This window comes from Pteropus alecto, unplaced genomic scaffold (assembly GCF_000325575.1).
Source record: "Pteropus alecto unplaced genomic scaffold, ASM32557v1 scaffold17, whole genome shotgun sequence".
In the NCBI taxonomy this organism is placed as follows: Eukaryota; Metazoa; Chordata; class Mammalia; order Chiroptera; family Pteropodidae; genus Pteropus; species Pteropus alecto.
Genome location: NW_006440645.1, coordinates 4,211,023 through 4,223,276, shown reverse-complemented (window position 1 = coordinate 4,223,276; position 12,254 = coordinate 4,211,023). Strand labels below are relative to the sequence as shown.

The 12,254-nt window shown below is 44.6% G+C and overlaps 1 pseudogene; it reads left to right on the top strand.

The window, feature by feature from the left end:
- The first annotated feature begins 10,196 nt into the window (after window positions 1-10,196).
- On the top strand, window positions 10,197-11,787 carry LOC107196087 (annotated as a pseudogene).
- The last annotated feature ends 467 nt before the right edge of the window (window positions 11,788-12,254 follow it).

Here is a 12,254-nt window from a genome sequence, read left to right as displayed (position 1 = left end):
AGGGAGTTATTCAAGCCCCCGGCAGCATTAAACAAGCATGACTCAATGAGCGGAGAAAATCCATGAGTCAAAATTGAACAATTTCCACCGGAATCGACTTTCTCCGCTTGGTGAGCCCTGCTGTTTCACTAATTCCTAATCATCTGAAAGTCTCTTGGAGATACCACACAGTGAGGTACAGACATCAGCGGGCCATGGTGACCCCATCCTCACCTTGCCTATCGACCTATGTCCTAAGGTGCACATGAAAGAGGGTGAGAGCTTGGCATGTCCTTGGAAAGGTGGCTTCTGGACTGATTCCGCGAGCGGCTTTTCCACAGAAGGCTCCAGAGGGGGAGACCCTTGGGTGTTGCTGAGGATACCGCTCTCTTCCTCGGCAAGTCTTTCAGCCTCTATGCACCTCAACGTTTTCATCTCCAAAATGAGAATAATGGCACCTAACTTATTCCAGTTGTAATGTTTAAGTGATGAGATGAGCTTAAACAACACAAAAAGCTCTTGAAACTATATTTCATGTTAGTGACATATTATTGATAACGTTAGTGACAATAAATGCTAGTTATTGTTAATTATACATTCTCATCCATGGTCACAACTTCGATTTCCATGTGAATGCTCGCAATTCCCAATTACTGATTAGCCTGTGTTACCAAACCTGACACTGTCACAGATTCTTCCTCCTAAGCACTCGGCCCACAGTTGTAGCCCTCTCTGTTTATTGAGCTCAATGTGTCTGCCCCGGCCATGTCCCTTCCTCTCTGTCCCCATTCATACCCCCTCTCCCGCTCCTCCAACATCTGCAGTAAAGCACAATGAGACACGCAACCCGTATCTATGTTTTCGTTTGTGCTGTTCAGCCAGCCTGGACCATCCTCGTCTCCGCACAAACAAGTCCTACGTGCTCCTCAGGGCCTTCGGTTCTAGCCACGTCACCACTTTCATCTTCTTGAGCTAAAACACATCTCATCTATATCAATCCCTTGGTACTTAATTATAGCATCCTTATTTGTGTTATTTGTTTTCTGAGTGAAAATTCGATTTTCTCAACCGAGTTGGAGACTTCCGGCGAGTAAAGCCTATATCTAATGCTCCTTTGTGTCTCTCCTACGGCGCCCATCACTGAACCGCAGTCAAACGGGGGCCATCGACTCTACCTGACTTTAATGGGATCTCCACTTGAATGAGTTCTTTCTGAAACAAACTCAGCACATGCCGTGAAGACGGCTACAGGAGTGGCAGAGCCCTAAAACCTGTAACTCCCTAAAACCCCTCGTAGTAACTATCACTTAATGACTTATTCCATTTGCCAGACCCCATCCAAGGTAATGCTGCTTGAAACCTGTTACTATATCCATTTTGCAGATGAGAACACTGAGAGAGCAGTTAAGTAATTTTCCTCAGGAGATAGAGCTTGAAGGTCATTACCTTCAGACAGGTAGCTAGTTTTCCCGGCCGGACACATGGCACGCACTCCTTTTATCAGCGATGTGACACAGTCTGGTCTAGTTTAATTTCTTATGTGGAATCTTCACAACTAGAAGTTACCAACTGGCAGTCCATGGCCAAATCTGGCTACCAAGTTTGTTTTATTTGGCTCACACATTAAAATATGTATATATTTTAAAAGTAGACATTTTGAAGCAGATAATTTTACATGAAAACTTGAATTCCTCGCTGAATTTGAATAAATTAAAGTTTTCAAATAGATCGAATAACTGAGTGAGGAAAAAGTGCAAGAAGAAAACATGAATTGACACTTGCACACTCTTGGGTCTGTGAAAGGCCTTTCTAATAATATATGAAGCCCTAATGTCACAAAAACTTTTTCACATAAAAATTAAAAACATCTATCTAGCATAGAGTGGGAAGGAGGAAGGGAGGGAGGGAGGAGGAGAGAAAGAGAGAGAGAGAGAGAGAGAGAGAAGGAAGAAGAAGAGAAAATGAAGAAGTCAAAAGACAAATTAGGAAACGAAATTAACAATATGTAAGCAGACAAATGCTAAACTATCCCTAATATAGTTTATAGTAAGAAATCCATTGAAACCAATAAGAAAATGATTAAATTCTCATCCAAAACGTAAAATTAAAAATTCACAGAAGAAAAATACGAATGATCAAACATGTGAAAAGACGCTGTAACTTAATAATGAAAGAAATTCTAATCAAAATAACAATATACAATTTTCCACCTATCGTGCTGCCAAATATTAAAAAGGTTAATATTATCTAGTTCTGGCAAAAGTGTAGGGGCATGAGTACTCTCCCACACTGACGGCAGAAATAGAAAATGGTACCGTCCGTCTACTGGATGGCGTTTGACAACATTCCTTAAAATTTTAAATATGACTTTCCTTTGACCTCACAATTCTGCTTCCAGGGATTTATATTACACGTGTGTGCACAAAAAATAGTTATTGGAGAATGCTCTTAATAATGGAAAATTGAAAACAAATTTAAAAGTCCAAATCAGTAGAAATATTAGATAAATAAATTATGGTATAGTTATACAATGAAATACTAAGAAATCCTGGAAAAAAATGATATAAAGATATGAAAAGAATGATATGTCATTAGATGAAAAGAACGTGTGTATATCATTATCCTATTTTTAAATGATTACATATTGATATGTGGGAAAAATCTAGAAGAATATATGTAAACCATTAACGGCAATCTTCTCTGGTGAAATTATTCTACACATTTCTGTATTCTTTGATTTTTTTAACTAGAATATATTTCTTTTGTAATTTCTTTTCCCTAAGGGGGAAAAAACTATACAGATATTTCATGGTTTCTTAATTATCTGCTTCTACCTTACTCCTCTCCAGGGAGTCATGCCAGGTGGCTGGTCTCCTGCACCACCTGGGGAAGTAATTCTGTCATTTTCTCTACTTCTTCTCCACCCAGGGACCCCAGACACTTGCACATTTACCATCAAGCACTCAGGCGGGGAGGCTGCCCCCATCCCATACGTGCCCTCTTCTCTTAGGAAATGCCACCTAGCAGTGTGCTCTTCAGGGACAAGGACAGAGCATGCCACGCAACCTGGGGCAAATGGCTTGATGTTTCTTCTCCATAACACAGTCGGTTTCCTTCTCCATAACACAGTCATAATGGTATCTAATTACTAGAGTGACTGTAGGGATTAAATGAGAATAAAAATGCCTGACACAGGACGAGCACCTGCTAAGTGCTATTGGCTGTGCCTTCGAGGGTCGGGACTCTCTACCTGTGGTAAAATGTTCACGTACATTTTACTTAGTTCCATCTGATATATAAGTGGGCACCCAGTCAATATTTCTTGATAGCTATGGCCACATGGCTCCAAATGATTCCGGTTCGTGTCGGTTTGAATGAACAGTGAGAGTTGTTACAACATTTTTCAGTTTGGAGACTCTGCTTTCACAGGCTGAGCCTAGGAAAGCTGAGCTTGTTCGTTCACTCTGAGACTTTACACAAGAAATGCTAGAATTGCCCAGGACTGACAAAGGGGTGGACTGCAGAAACGCGTGATGAACGTCTGCAAGCAGGGCAGCGTGGAAGGGTAGGGAGGAAGAACCAGTGTTCGCATAAACCCCAACCCAATCTTCCTCTCAGTCTACTCACCTTGATTTCCCTAAAGATAAAACGTAGGCCTGTCTACTGACTAACCACCCTGCCAGGAAAAAAAAAAAATTGAAGCACAATCTTTTCAGGTTTGAAATCTTAGAAAGTTTTTGTAGTTTGATAATTCTTTATCAAAAGAACTTCAAAGATAAATAAAAGCAGTCCTCACTTAACAAGCCTCTTAAGAATTTGATTTTAAAAACTCCACGACTGTGTGCAGGAGACACACCTTTGCGTGTACTAAAAAGATGTGTTACAGGGAAAAGAGATTCTTCCTGAGAACGGGCAGGGGATTCCTGAAATGAGCAAACCATCAGGCCATGTTTTCTTGGGTTTGCGATTTCAGAAGGAATTTCATTTCCTCCACAGTGAATTTCCTTGCCTTTGTTGATTACTTTTACTCTTAATGCCATTAAAATTGAGCTTTCTTAAAAACTATAATTTCTGAATGTGGAAAAACAAATTGCTTGCTCATTCTCGTTTTCAGTGATGGAAGGTATGACTGTTGTCGTGGTGCACACACCTCCCTTACTTTCAGTTTTTCCCTTGTTAAGATATGGAAAGTAATAAAGACAGTAATTTGAATAAAGGTGGGAAGACCATGTCTTGGGCAAATTTCTCCATTGTTTTTGCTTATGCTATCAAGTTGATATGAATAAAAGCTCCAGATTTTTGAAATTAATGCCAGGATTTTAGCATTTTTTTTTCCATTATATCAATTCTCTAATCAACCTCCATCTTTCCCTCTTCAGAAGGGGAAATACATACCAATATTTGATATGATGCTCTGTAATTTGTTAGTTTTCCATTTTTTCAAGGGTTTAACTTTTTAAAAAATATACATGACCATGACACATCAAACACTGAGAGTATGAATGTACCATGAATACTCGGGGCAAAAATTGACATTTGATTGGAAGGAAACATTTTCTGTTCTTTTATATGTGCATCTCAAAGTTATTACAAACACCAGGAGCACAAAAAACAATGTTTGTTCCTTAATTCATATCCACAGGGGGACAAACTAGTTTAGTACCCATCTTTCACAGGTGAAGAAGCAGAGAATGAAACAGGTACATGGCGCTGGAGTGGACTCTGCCTGTTTCCTGGGGCTCCAGCTTACCCTCCTCCACTTACAAAGAGGCAGCTCAGGAGTGGGAGCTGAGGGCAGGCGAAAGGTGGGCATTCGCGAAGGGCCTGGCTAGGAAAAGAGGTCCTCTGCCAGCCTAGAAAATCTAGCCCAGAACAGACAGTCCAGGAGGGCTGGGCAGGCTGGGATTGCTGAGGTCTAGAGGTGAACTCAAATCAAAGACCCAAGAAACACAAGGGAAGACCTGGGGAGTGGTCCCAACCTAGGAGGGGGCGGTCTGGATCAGTTCCAAAGACCTGTGTGGATGGGTCCAGCTTATTAAAGAGATCGGGGTAGGGCAAACAATCATTTCAACTTCTGCTTTTAAAACCCAGAATTATTCCCTGTTTTAAGAATTAAAGTTAAAAGTATAAATCTGAAACCTCATTTGGGTCCTAAATCAAGTGGACAATCATCTTAAAATTAACACAGGGTGAGTGAGCCCTGTCCTGTTCATATAATCCACGGGACTGGCTTTATCAGTTTAGAGGCACAAAAGGAGTCACAGTGTTCTAATTTTAGCAGTTAATTGTTTTAGCCTCAACAAGTTCAGTATCTCAGTCTTGAGCCCCCTACTTCCTCAAAGCCCAAGCTACGTGAATGGCCTACTCAGTCTGTGAAGGTCAGTGCTAAGTTTAAGTGCTCAGTGAAGAGATTCTTGCTTTGGCTGCTGCCCTAGGTCCCACACAGGCCAATGGACGTGTCTCCTGGTGAACGGACCATGCCCAGGCCAAGATGCTGCCACACCAGGCTTTAAGGAAAGACCCAGCCAGGCCACACGTTCATTGCCTATGTTCCTTCCAGCCTCAGCCACATGGTCCAGACCTGCCCTTTGGCCCATGAACCCATCAGACAGGCTCCTCACCCTCATGGTGTGCTTGCCTCTGGGCCCTGTTATCCTCTCGAGCTGCAGGGAAATGCATCAGAACCATCCCCAATCCATCAGAGAGGTTCTAACGAACTGAACTTTCAGAGGCTTTCCGCCTACTCTGTTCTCCTAGGAGGCTGCTTGGCATTATGCAAATTAACTCCCTCCTCTCCAGCAACCAGCCATGCACACTGAGGGGTCCACAGAGGGCATTTCCCAATTCTGTCTCACCCTTCTCCTGGGGCCACGGGTGTCTGTGTATCTTTTGTTCATGTGACCATTTGGGATCACTGACCACTCCTGTCTTGAAAAGAAGACCCGCCGTGCCCACCCACAGCAGGCAAGTCCTGGTAGCCTCGGTGCTGGCCGAGGTCCTCGCATTGCTGTCTTACTAAGCACTTTGTTGTGCCTGGAACCCCAAATCTAAATTCATGGAAAGTGGAGTGGTTTGGTCCCTTATGCCACATTCATCTAGGAATTCAGGTGTGTCTGATCACGTCCAGAAGGCATCTGGGTGACACATAAACAGGCTTACATGAGGGTCCACGCCCTCAAGTCTGGTCCAAGAGCAAGGACAGGAGTGGGCGGTAGAAGAGAAGTGAAGGGAGGGGCGGACCAGGGCATCCACCACGCAGACTGTCTGCCGGCCCGGCTCCCATGGACTTAACTTCTGTGTCCAGGGTAGAAGGTGCTGCAGGAAAGTGTGAATAAAAACCGAAAGCTGTTTCGCTACACTTCGTGTTCCTTGAGAAACCCACAGCAGTGCTTTCCCGGGGGACTCAGAGGAGGGGAGGGTTTTCCCTGCATCAGACCAACAGGAGCTCAGGCAGAAGCCAGTAGGGCCTTCCCAGTGCTGGGGGCTTTAGGACATCACCAGGGAGAGCAGGAGGAGAGCAGGGATAGAAAGTGCTAAGTGGGAGCCAGAGTGGTGAGCAAACACAAGTGACCTCCCATCGGCCCCTTTCAGAATTAGCCGAGAGGAACTTCTGCAGAGCAGGTAGAAGCACAGCAAGATAAACACTGTTTTGCGACTGTTACTCTGACTCTGCTGTCCCCTGGTCTGGGTTAGGGACACATAGACTAAAGTATAGTTAAGCTTAAATGTCTGGGGCCACGCCAGGTCTCCTGCATTCCGTCTGTGCTCTACAGAGAAAACGGTTTCAAACACTATTTGATAGGAACCCTTACGCCAGGTCTCCTGCATTCCGTCTGTGCTCTACAGAGATGGTTTCAAACACTATTTGATAGGAACCCTTACAAACGGCGGTAGCAGCTTGGGGGCTGCAGGGAGAGAGCGATCTGGGAAGTGGGCTGTGTTGCCAGGTGAGAACCAGCCTTTAGGAGTGGAGCAGTGGAGCTCTCTGTCCTGTCCACGGTGATGGTAGCGGTGACATGTAGCCGCGCCTGAGCCTCCAGGCTGACACTGGCAGGTGCTCTTGGCCACGAAGTTCCCTGCCAGGCGAAGCCCCATCATCTAGGAGTGAGTGCCAGCAAGCTTCCCCTGAAAAGAGCCTGCACCTCACATCCTGAGCTGCTTACAACTTAAACCTCTCTCTTTTTGGAGATTTGAACGATATTATAGTTTGCTTTTTAAAGAGTTGTTTGCTTTTTAAATTTTTTTTGCTGTTTTATGGAATAATCTTTTAGAAGATTCTTTCCTTTTTCTTTATCTTATTTCTCTTTTATTTTTCTTTTGTAAGTGGAGACGAAGAAGAAGAAACAGAAGAGTATCAGATATGAAGACAACCCAGGGCCTATAGAAGGAAGGCTGGAGCTGTTTTTCTCCTGAAAAGAGAGTGGTCCCTACTGTTATTATAAAGGTAATACTGCTTATGTCAGAAATTCAAAATAACATATAAACAGATTTAAAGGAAAAGTGAAAATGATTCCCAAATCACGCTATTCGAAATATAATCACTATTAATGTTCTAGTAAACAACTTGCATGTGATCTCCATGTACAGCACACACACACGCACAGAGAGGGGGAGAGAGTCTTTCTAGGTCCTTCAAGAAAAGCCCAGTACTGCCCCTTGAACCAGTGCCAAGATGCTGTAACCGAGGGAAGACAGATAAGCAAACCCTGTTTCAAAATTACCCATAACGCAGCAGCTCCACAGATCAAATCAACCACACAGGACAGCCCCAAGACTGCTCAGGAAAACTTATCTTGTTTCATTATCTTGTTTCCAGTACAATTCAGAATATTGGTGAGGAAACTCACAAACTATAAAGCACTCTCTTTGACGTACGCCATCATCTGATAGGGGCCACAGCTCCTGAGTGGCTCAAAATACCACAGATGTGGGTGGGGAGCCCTCTCCCCCACCACGGGAGAGTCCTCTAACTTCCCTGCATGACACCACACGAAATCCAAGCCGTGTTGTGTACCCTGGTATGTGAGGAAGGCCCCAGGAAGACTCTAACAGAATTTTTGGAACCCATTAGTTCCTGGTCTGAATGCAGAACAAACTGACTTACTGTCCATTAAGGCAAGAATAATAATAAAAAACCGACATAAAGCGAAACCAAAGCCGTTACTGCGGGAACAATGCGGTAGGCTCTCCGTGGAGCAGTGGCGCTTCCTCCTAGCGGCGGGGCAGAGACTTGGGCTTGGGGGTCACATAATTCTGAGGCCAATGCCACCCACTTAGCCCATGGTGGTATATCCTGTGCAACTTCGAGGACACATTTTCACCAAAGAAGTATCTATGATTGATCGGAAATGCCATTTGATCTGGGCGTCCTGATTTTTATTTGCTGAACCTAGCATCCTATACTCACTCAATGTGTGACCACACACGGGGACTCTCTTTCTCAGTCTCCAGTGCTGCGTAAGGAGCAAGAACACAGTAGGTGGCCCTTGGGTCATGGAGCAGCACCTAGTGCTCGTTCAGTAGGATCTGCTGAGGCCTCCTGCAGAGCAGGCTCTGGCCTGGGCCAGGAGTACGCCCTCCTCCTGGAGATCACGGTAAACAGCCACACAACAGTCGCTGACCTTGAACTGTGGTTACACAGAGGAGGAGAGGGCGTTACAAGATGGAGACCTGTCCCCTGTAACTGGTCAGAGAAACTTGCTTTGTAGAAATGACACTTAACCTTGGAGGCATGTAGCCAAATGTGTGAAACTCAAAATGTCCAAAACTGAACTCAGCACCTTTCATCCCTTCCCCGGAAATCTGTCTTTTCTCCTAAGTCCCTAAACTTCAGTTAAAGGTATACCACTCCTAGGCTGCCATGCCAGACACCTGGGACTCATTCTGCACTCAATCCTGACACTCACTCTATCAACTTGGTTTTTGAGTTTGACCAGTTTTATCTTCCAGACGGTCCGCTTGTCTGCACTGTTGTCCCTCAGTGCCACCACCGCCCTGTCTCCTGCACTGATATTCAATAGCTTCCTACTCAGTTAATAGGCTACCAGTTCTGCTCCCTGTCAACCTATATTTTACACTTGAACTAGAAAAAGCTATTTCATCTCTCTGCCTAAAATATGTCAGTGACTTCCTTTTACCAAAAGTCCAAGCTCTGTAACTTGGCGAACAGGGTTTTCTCGGCCCATGTCTCTGCACTTATTAATATAGGACCCACCACCATGGTTATAGTTGACTGTGCCAGGGACGGCCAGCAGATCACGCAGTCACCAGTGCACAGGCCCTTACCCACAAGGCTTGTCATAGGAGCTCTAATTAACCCAGCGCTGTGCTCAGCAGGGGTGAGAACGGGCCAGTTTAGTCTGAGCCACCCTCTTGGGGAGTTTGAACCTACAATACTCAGCATCAGAACCAGCAGACAACAGTATGGATGGAAGCCAAGAGACATCGAGCGGCAAAACAGAAGCCATAGTGGAGTAGAAGCCATGAGTGAACAGAAGCTGTAAGATTACAGTCAGGTAACCTTTAGCAACGGACAGCCTATTTGGTGGAGCTTAGTCTGCTACGAAGTCACTGACACCCACTCCTGAGAGAAAAATAAACGTGTCAGGCACTGGAGCAAGCCTCGTGCCCCGAGCGAGTGTTCCACAGCCATTCCTGGGGTCTGATGGGGAACCGCAGAAATCTGCAGAGCGAAGTCCAAGTCTTCCCAAGGTGGCCACGCCTGAACAGCCCTGAGCACATCCCTCCAAGAATCCCTGTCCCCGAGGTAACCTGTGCACGCTCCAACTCGGGAGGGCTGGAGCACCCAGCGTCCCCCTGCTGACTGTCTGGCACTCATAGCAGCCGTGAGAGCCGGTACTGTATATCTCCCCTCTGCAAAAATAGTGCCAGCAGTTCTGGCCCAGCCAAAAAGCCTGACTTGAGAGAAAGGGGGTCATTATGAAATGACTAGAGAGTCAAATCGTCAGCAAGCAACACGGGCTTTTATCACACTTCTCAGTTTTTACAGATTAAAGGTTTGGGGCAATCCTGCTTCAAGTAAGTCTACCGGCGCCATCCTTCCAACAGAATTTATTCACTTCATGTCTGTGTCACATTTTGGTAATTCTCGCAATATTGCAAACATTTTCATGATTATTATATCTGTTAGGGTGACTGAAATTAATAACCCTGCAATGGCCTCTATGTGAAAGGAAGAGTCACACATCTCTACTTTAAATCAAAAGCTAGAAATGATTAAGCTCAGTGAGGAAGGCATGCCATTAGCTGAGACAGGCCGGAAGCTGGGCCTCCAAAGCCAAACAGTTAGCCAAGTTGTGAATGCAAAGAAAAAGTTCTTGAAGGAAATGAGAAGTGCTACTTCAGTGAACACACGAATGATATGAAAACAAAACAGCCTTATTGCTGATATAAAGAAAAATTTAATGGTCTGAATAGAAGACCAAACCAGCCACCACATTCCCTTAAGCCAAAGCCTAATCCAGAACACGACCCCAACTCCCTTCAATTCTCTGAAGGCTGAGACTGGTGAGGAAGCTGCAGAAGAAAAGTCTGAAGCTGGCAGAGGTTGGTTCATGAGGCTTAAGGAGAGATTCCATCTCCACAGAAGTACATGGTGAAGCAGCAAGTGACGATGTCAAAGCTGCATCGGGGAGATCTGGAGAGATCTGGCTAAGATGATTAATGAAGGTGGCTGCACTAAACCACAGATTTTCACTGCAGATGAAACAGCCTTACGCTGGAAGGAGATGCCATCCAGGACCTTCACAGCTAGAGAGGAGAAGTCTGTGCCTGGCTTCAAAGGACAGGCAGACTCTTGTCAGGGGCTAATGCAGCTGGTGACCTTAAGTTGAAGCCAGTGCTCATTTACCATTCTGAAAATCCTAGGCTCTTAAGAATTATGCTAAATCAATGCTGCCTGTGCTCTGTAAAAGGAACAACAAAGCCCACATGATAGCGCATCTGTTTACAATAGGTTTCTTGAATATTTTAAATCTACTGTTGAGACCTACTGCTCATTGACAATGCACTCGTCCATTCTGCAGCCCGTGGATCAAGGAGTAATTCTGGCTTTCAAGTCTTATGATTTAAGAAATACATTTAGTAAAGTTATAGCTACCACAGATGGATGTGCACAAAGTCGATAGGAAACCTTTCAGAAAGGGTTCACCACTCCGGGTGCCCTGAAAAACATTCGCAATTCATGGGAAGAGGTCAAAATGTCCACGCGTACAGGAGTGTGGAAGAAGTGGATTCCAGCCCCCGTGGGTGACCCTGAGGGGCTCAAGACTGCAGTGGAGGAGGTAACCGGAGACACGCCGGGAACGGCCGGGGAACGAGAAGCAGAGGCGGAGCCTGAAGAAGGGACCGGATCACTGCAGTCTCGTGACGGAGCTCGAAAGGATGAGGAGCTGCTTCTTGAGGAGCAGAGGAGGTGGTTCTTGAGATGGAATCTACTCCCGGTGAGGATGCAGCGAAGACTGTTGAGATGACAACTAAGAATTTGTAATACGACATAAACTCAGTCGACAAAGCAGTGGCAGGGTTTGAGAGGGCCCCAATTTTAAAAGAAGTTCTATTATGGGTAAAAAGCTATCAAACCGCCTCACACTCTACAGAGAAATCATTCATGAAGGGAAGAGTCATTCGATGGGGCAAACTTTGTTGCTGGGTGGTTTTAAGAAATCAGCACAGCGACCCTGTCCTTCAGCAACAACCACCTTGACAGGTCAGCAGCCATGAACATTGAAGCCAGACCCTTCACCAGCAAAAAGTTTATGACTTACTGAAGGCTCAGAGGATGGTTAACATTTTTAGTGATAAATTATTTTTAATCAGGATATGTATATTGTTTTTAAGACATAATGCTATTGCTCAGTTAATAGAGTCCAGTATAGTATAAACATGACTTTATATGTACTGAGAAACAAGAAATTCACCTGATTCTCTTTATTGCAATATGCATTTTATTGTAGTGGCCTGGAACTAAATCCGTGATATCTCTGAGGTATGCCTGTAACTATTTTAAGAATATAAAACACATAAAATAAAACTTCTCTCATACCCTATTGGCACATTTCAAATACAAGCCTTTTATGATACATTTTGACAGTATCTATCAGGAGCAGCAAGATACCCAGCGATGGGTTGAACTGTGCCCCCTAAAAATATATGCTGTAGTCCTAACACCTGGTACCTGTGAATGTGACCTTATTTGTAAATAGGGTCTTTGCAGAGGTAATTAGTTATGATGAAGTCACACTGGATTAGGGTGG